Below are 7,291 nucleotides of genomic sequence, written 5' to 3'. Positions count from 1 at the left end.
CACAAACGAGCAGTTATACCGATTGGAAAAGATAGAAAAGGTTGGGTCTGTAAGAATATGAAAGGATTTCATAGGGTATGCATAGAGAAGATGTTTCCATTTGTGTAGGAGAATGAAACTCAAGGCCATAAATGTAAGATAATCGTAACTAATTCTAAGAGAGAGTTCAGGAGAAACCTCTTTCTCCAGAGAGTGGTTAAAATATGGAACTAGCTGCCACATGAAGCATAGAATAGAATTTCTACAGTGCAGAAGGAGGCCATTTGGCCCATTGAGTCTGCACCGATAACAATCCCACCTATCCCCGTCAACCCACATGTTTACCCTGCTAATCCCTCTAACCTACACATCCTGGAACACTCAGGGGCAATTTAGCATGGCAATCAATCTAGCCTAATCGAACAAGTCATTGGGATGATTGGCATAGATGTATTATGGGAAAGCTAGTTGGGCACATATGGAAGAAAGGTGTGGAATATGCCAGATGAAGACGGATGGGAGGAGTTTGAATGGAGCATAAACATCGGTAGGGGTTGAATGGCCTGTTTCTGTGTCATAAATAGTATGCAAAACCATAGGATTTAATCTCATTTTAATTCCTTCTGTGTAACCTCAGACTAATTCACCAACTTTCCTATATAACCTCACACTAGCTCACCAACTTTCTCGCACCAGCTCACCAAGTAGCAAGCTGAAATATTTATCCATTAGATACTCATTACCACACCAGGAAAATCATTACGTGTTTCCATTCAATGTTTAAGTGAAAATTATTACAACGCAGTAAGTCTTCTCCAACGTTGCCCGCGGCTGGGATTATCCAGTCCCACTGCTGTGAATGGAGATGGATGTCAAATTCTCCGTTCTTGCTGGCAGCGAGATGGAGAATTTCGGCCTTAATTTATGCCAAACTATTTCACTGCCACTGACAATCTATTTGTCATTGTTTAATTTAATTTATATTCATTCAGATTTTAATTATTTACGATTTAAATTTAAAGTTATTTTCATTTTTTTCTTTTTGTCTCTTGCATCTCTTTCTCTTAATTCCATTTTTCTTTCCTTCTCTTACTTGGCTTCTGCCACACGATTTTACATGGAATTAAATATTCTAATTGAAACTTCCTGGCTTAGACTGTGCGCATCAGTAAGGATTCTTCAATCTGATAGGTGGAAGGAACAATTTTTGCCCTGTTCAGGCAAGTCTCAGATCCCATGCTGAAATTGACCTTTAATAAGACTAAATTGCCGTTCAAACAGCCACAAAGATTCTGCAGAGTGCTGTAAGCATAATGAACAGCAACATGCGGACCATAAATGAACCAATACCCCTGGTTTAATTGCAAAATGATTCACCAACTCACCAACGCCCAAGTGCAACTGCCTTCTATTCACCAACCCTCCTTAAGGCAATAAACCCTAAGAAATATTAAAGTAATCCATCATCTCCCCTGTGTGATTTCACACTGATACACCAAACTCCCCTGTGCAATCGCATGCTGAGAACTATCTTTCTTGTCTAATCCTACACTGATAACCCATTTCTCCCGTTTATTCTCACATTGATAGCGTATATCCCCCTGTGCGTTCTCACACTGATAACTGATCTCTCCTTTGTTATCTCGCAATGATAACCCATATCCCTCTCTGTTATCTCACACTGATAACCCATCTCTCCTGTGTTATCTCACGTTAAGAAGTCTCACAACACCAAATTAAAGTTCAACAGGTTTATCGGCAATCACGAGCTTTTGGAGCGCTGCTCCCTCATCAGGTGAGTGGAGAGGTAGGTTTCACAAACACGGCATATATAAGCAGAGACACAATTGCAAGATAATGGTTGGAATGCGAGTCTTTACAGGTAATCAAGTCTTTACAGGTACAGACAGTGCGAGTGGAGAGAGGGATAATTACAGGTTAAAGAGGTGTGAATTGTCTCAAGCCAGGACAGTTAGTAAGATTTTGCAAGCCCAGGCCAAACGGTGGGGATTACACATAGTGTGACATGAACCCAAGATCTCAGTTGAGGCCGTCCTCATGCGTGCGGAACTTGGCTATCAGTTTCTGCTTGGCGATTCTCCGTTGTCGTGTGTCTTGAAGGCAGCCTTGGAGAACAGTTGCCCGAAGCTAGGAGGTTGAATGCCCTTAGAATCATAGAATCCCTACAGTACAGAAGGAGGCCATTTGGCCCATCGAGTCTGTACCAACCACGATCCCACCCAGGTCCTATTCCCGTAACCCCATGCATTTACCCTGCTAATCCCCCTGACACTAGGGTCAATTTAGTGTGGCCAATCCACCTAACCCGCACATCTTTGGACTGTGGGAGGAAACCTGAACACCTGGAGGAAACCCACGCAGACATGGGGAGAATGTGCAAGCTCCACACAGGCAGTAACCCAAGGCCAGAATTGAACCTGGGACCCTGGTGCTGTGAGGCAGCAGTGCTAACCACTGTGCCACCGTGCCGCCCTTGACTGCTGAAGTCTTCCCCAACTGGAAGGGAACACTCCTGCCTGGCAATTGTCATGAGTGAGAACACCACCCACCAGATACACGGTACGTAATCATGTTTATCTCACAATGATAGCCCATATCCCTCTCTATAATCTCACACTGATAATCAATTTTTCCTGTGTTATCTTACATTGACAGCTGTCGTTTGCCTGTGTAATTTCAGACTGGTCACTCAGTTAACAAAACCCTCAGTTGGACCACATAAAAGTGATTGGAAGGCCTCATTTGTTTACTGCTTCTGAGCGTAGGTTCCAGTTGTGGCCATAGAGACAGTCCATTGGTCCTGGGAGGATGAACATCAGAAGAGACCTTGGAGAGGGGAGACAATTGGAGAAAGTGGCTGGCAGCAGGCTGGGAATTTAATGTGGATCCGGGAGGACCAATCTTAACCCAGCCAGTGCTACAAGAAAGGAAATTCTCAAGATGGAATAAAAAGCAAAAACTTCAGATACAGTAAAGAAAATTGAAGAATAGTCTTTCCAGAGCCAACCTCCAACAATGTTGCTGACTTGGCTACCACTCACCATGGGGATACAATAATGATGACACAGCAAATACAAATCTGTAAATTAATTTTACAATGCTAACTTGAAATAGACATCAGTTCCTCAATTGGTGCATGCCAAGATGACAAGTCACACACTTCTGACAGGGAATGAACATGTGCACCCTGCCTTCCATATTGGATGCTTAGCTAGCCATTTTGTGCCTGTATTATGGGCACACTGCTGGCAAATATCTGGACCACTAACACTATGTAAGGAAGAGAAGGTTGGATAGATCATTAAGAATTATAACAACCCCATGGCACAGAAAGTGTAATTTTCAGAAATTGTAATTATCACCCAAAAAATTTGATTTTGATTTGATTTATTATTGTCACATGTATTAACATACAGTGAAAAGTATTGTTTCTTGCGCACTGTACAGACAAAGTATACCGTTCATAGAGAAGGAAACGAGAGAGTGCAAAATGCAGTGTTACAGTCATAGCAAGGGCGTAGAGAAAGATCAACTTAATGCAAGGTAAGTCCATTCAAAAGTCTGACAGCAGCAGGGAAGAAAAGAGTTAGAATGAAGTTTTAGCAGCAAAGAACGAGAGTAAAAGATAGAATTAGAAGGTATGCTGGGCACAGCTTGCAAGAAGTCGTCTCGCTCCCGGTGCCATCTTGGAAAATAGAAGAATTAGGATTATAATCAGATCACTCTGGCAGAATTTTCTCACACCAGGGCTGGAATTTTACCATCCCACCCACAATGGGAATTGAAGCGGGCGAGGGGCGGACCACGGAAAGGTCTCTTGACCTCAGGTGGGCTTTTACGGTTTCGGGACAAGCGGGGCCATAAAGTTCCGCCCCAAGATTTCTTATGTCAAAGAGATAAATATATGTTTTGAATACTTTTCTGATCCAGGTTTGAGCATCGAAACAAAAGTAAACCTTTGGGAGACAGTTTGATTTTATATCTTTCATCTGGTTGCAACTGTTTTTGGTGAATTGACTTATAATAGCATAATATAATTGACAGATTTCAATAGCTGCAACCAAACTTGAATGTTCTCCACCCATTCACAGTACTTTCCAGCATCTTGTATTCAATCGGTTCAAACTATTTCCAATCATCTCCTAAATTTGTCAAAGCCTTAAGCCTTAAGTATCTTTGAATAGATTCCAATACTTCCCACCAATCACGAACAACGTCCACTAATCTTGAAATCTTGTCCATTGTTTGTTTTTCTACTCAAAACGTTGACTCTGTTTCTCTTTCCACAGATACTGCCAGACCTTCTGCGTTTATCCAACATTTTCTGTTTTTACTCCAAATATCTTTGACTGTTGCTATCAGTTTCTAAAAGCTATCACCACTTCCTCGTCATTCTCATCATTCTGTGTGGCTTCCTGGAATTTGCAATGGATTTGACAGTGACCTCAACCTTCCTTTAGTCTCCATCAGCATCAATCACTTTCTAAAAACACTGAATACCCTCTAGAAGCTTTCAACAGCAACGGCCAAGTTCTGGCAGGTTTACAGCCACCCTATAATCTTTAACGTTGAGTTCAAAATAAAAATATTAAATGCAAGTTTCGAGTTAGAATCATAGAATAGAATCATAGAATCCCTACAGTGCAGAAGGAGGCCATTCAGCCCATCAAATTTGCACCGACCACAATCCCACCGAGGCCCTATCCCCTTAACCCTATGTATTTACCCTGTTGATCCCCCTGACACTATGGGGCAATTTACCATGACCAATCAACCGCACATGTTTGGACTGTGGGAGGAAACCGGAGCACCCAGAGGAAAGCCATGCAGACAACAAGGAGAACATGCAAACTCCACACAGACAGTCACCCAAGGCTGGAATTGAATCCGCGTCCCTGGCGCTGTGAGGCAGCAGTGATAACCACTGTGCCAGCATACCACTTACGTTGGGACGTATGCTGTTCAGTTTCTGTTGGTGGTCAGGGCAAAGTTAATCCTGGGTCTTGCAGGGCATCAAAGTTGAACTCACTGGATTAACAAAGGCGAGCTTGTTATTGTATTTAAATAGACTTTAAAGTGTGCAGTACATGATCCTTGGGAGAGTGCCAAGAAAAAAAAAGTTATTGGGAACCCAACCTAATGCAGTAATAAGACAATTGGAAACCTTGACACCTGGGACCCTGCAATAACAGGTGATCCTGTGTGGGACACATACCACCAAACTAGTCTTTATATTTCTCACCTATACTACCTCAAAACCTGTTTTAAAGCAGCACTGACCATTTGTAGTGAAGCTCATGCATTTAAGGACACCTAATTCCTGTAAGAATCGGGTGTCTCTTGCATATAAGCTAAATACGGGTGCCAGTTCCCGATTGCCCTTCAACATGGAGATCAATTTTGTGAATGAAGCAATCTTTCCCAATGGCTGCCCTGGAACAAAACAAAATGGACAAGATTTCATTTTCGAAAACTGTTCCCTCAACTATCTTATCAAACCAAAATTAGAATAAATTAAACAGGATTAACAAACAAATTGTATTCAGTAGAAACTATGGGGAGGTTTTTCTGCATCCCCCCTCCCCGTGACATGTTTCTCAGTGGTGAAAGGCGGCCTGTCATTCACCGGGGGTGGGATCTTCTGGTCTCGCCGCTGTCAATGGGATTTCCCATTGAATCCGCTCTGTAGCCGGAATTTTACGGCGCCGCCTACCACAGGAATCGGAGCGGGTGAGGGGCGGAACATGGAAAGGTCCGTTGACCATGGGTGGGATTTTATGGTTTTGGGACGAGCGAGGCTGGAAAAAATCCACCCAACGTCTTTTACCAGGTTTTAACCAGTTTCATTTCCCCGGAAGTTTTCGTTTCAGTCTCTTTTTGATTCAGTTTCATTTTCCAGCTTCACTTTTCAGTTAGGATCTGCCTCAAAAAATACAAGCATTGAAATCATCATAGAGAACATGTGAAAATTAAATAGGCCTCCACAATCAATGACTCAGGGATCCGCGCAGAGATGCTGCTTTTCTCAATGGTTTGATTTTGTCATAGGCTGCATGTGAGACACTGAGGTCAGGATTTTGTGGTCCCTTCCTCATGGAAGGATATTACTCCCACGTCAAAGTAAATGGCAATTTAACAGCCTCATTTGTCGGTGTGGGGATGGGTGGGGGGGAGAGGGGTTGGTGGGACACTCCATGGTGGGGCCATAAAATCCTGGCCTTAATGCATGAATATTTCTATGCTGTGGAACAGCTTGACCATGACAGAATCTATAGCTGAAACTTTGATTCTATGATGTGGAGGTGCCAACATTGGACTGTTGAAGGAGCAGTGCTCTGAAAGCTCGTGATTCGAAAGAAACCTGTTGGACTTTAACCTGGTGTTGTGAGACTTCTTACTTTGATTCTATAGATCAAGCTTTTCCAGCTCTCCACCTTCAAAAAAACTTTATCAAACACAAGTTACTAGTTTTTAAAAAATTCTATATGCTCAATTATGTTTTCAAGATACTAGGCAATGGACACAGGACATTAATAATATCAATACCATTTTCATGTGTGCACAGTTCAAAAATATCAACATTTTCTCCACATCCAGTTAAAGTCAAAATGATAATAATACTCTTCCTTTGGATATGTGTGCTTGGTGAGAGGGGAATGTGATATATCTTGTTATATCAATGGAGTGCAACCATTGCAGATTATGAATCGTTTGGGCAGTGTGCTAGGCAATTCTGAATGGTCAAACTCCATGTAACTTTTTGGTGTATTTATAACACAGGGAGGTGATGGCTTAGTGGTATTATCGCTAGTCTATTAATCCAGGAGCTCAGCTAATGTTCCTGGATTAATAGTGACCCGAGTTCGAATCCCACCACAGCAGATGGTGGAATTTGAGTTCAGTGCAAAATATCTGGAATTAAGAATCTACTGATGACCATGAAACCATTGTCGAGTGTTAGAAAAACCCATCTGGTTCACTAATGCCCTTTAGGGAAGGATATCTGCCGTCCTTACCTGGTCTGGCCTACATGTGATTCCAGAGCCACAGCAATGTGGCTGACTCTCAACTGCCCTTGGGCAACTAGGGATGGGCAATAAATGCTGGCCAGCCAATGATGCCCATGTCCCATGAATAAATAAAAAAACCAGGTTGAGTGTGTCAACTTGGAAATCTTTTCAAACACACCAATGGCTGGCGGTAAGAACAGGAGGGTTTTCTGGTTCAGCCACGCTTGATGTGGAGTGGCGCCCCTCAAACTATAAGCCCTTGGCGACACGTGTTCTGGGAA

The sequence above is a fragment of the Mustelus asterias genome, chromosome 13, assembly GCF_964213995.1.
Source record: "Mustelus asterias chromosome 13, sMusAst1.hap1.1, whole genome shotgun sequence".
Classification (NCBI taxonomy): domain Eukaryota; kingdom Metazoa; phylum Chordata; class Chondrichthyes; order Carcharhiniformes; family Triakidae; genus Mustelus; species Mustelus asterias.
Note: the sequence above shows the minus strand (reverse complement) of the source record.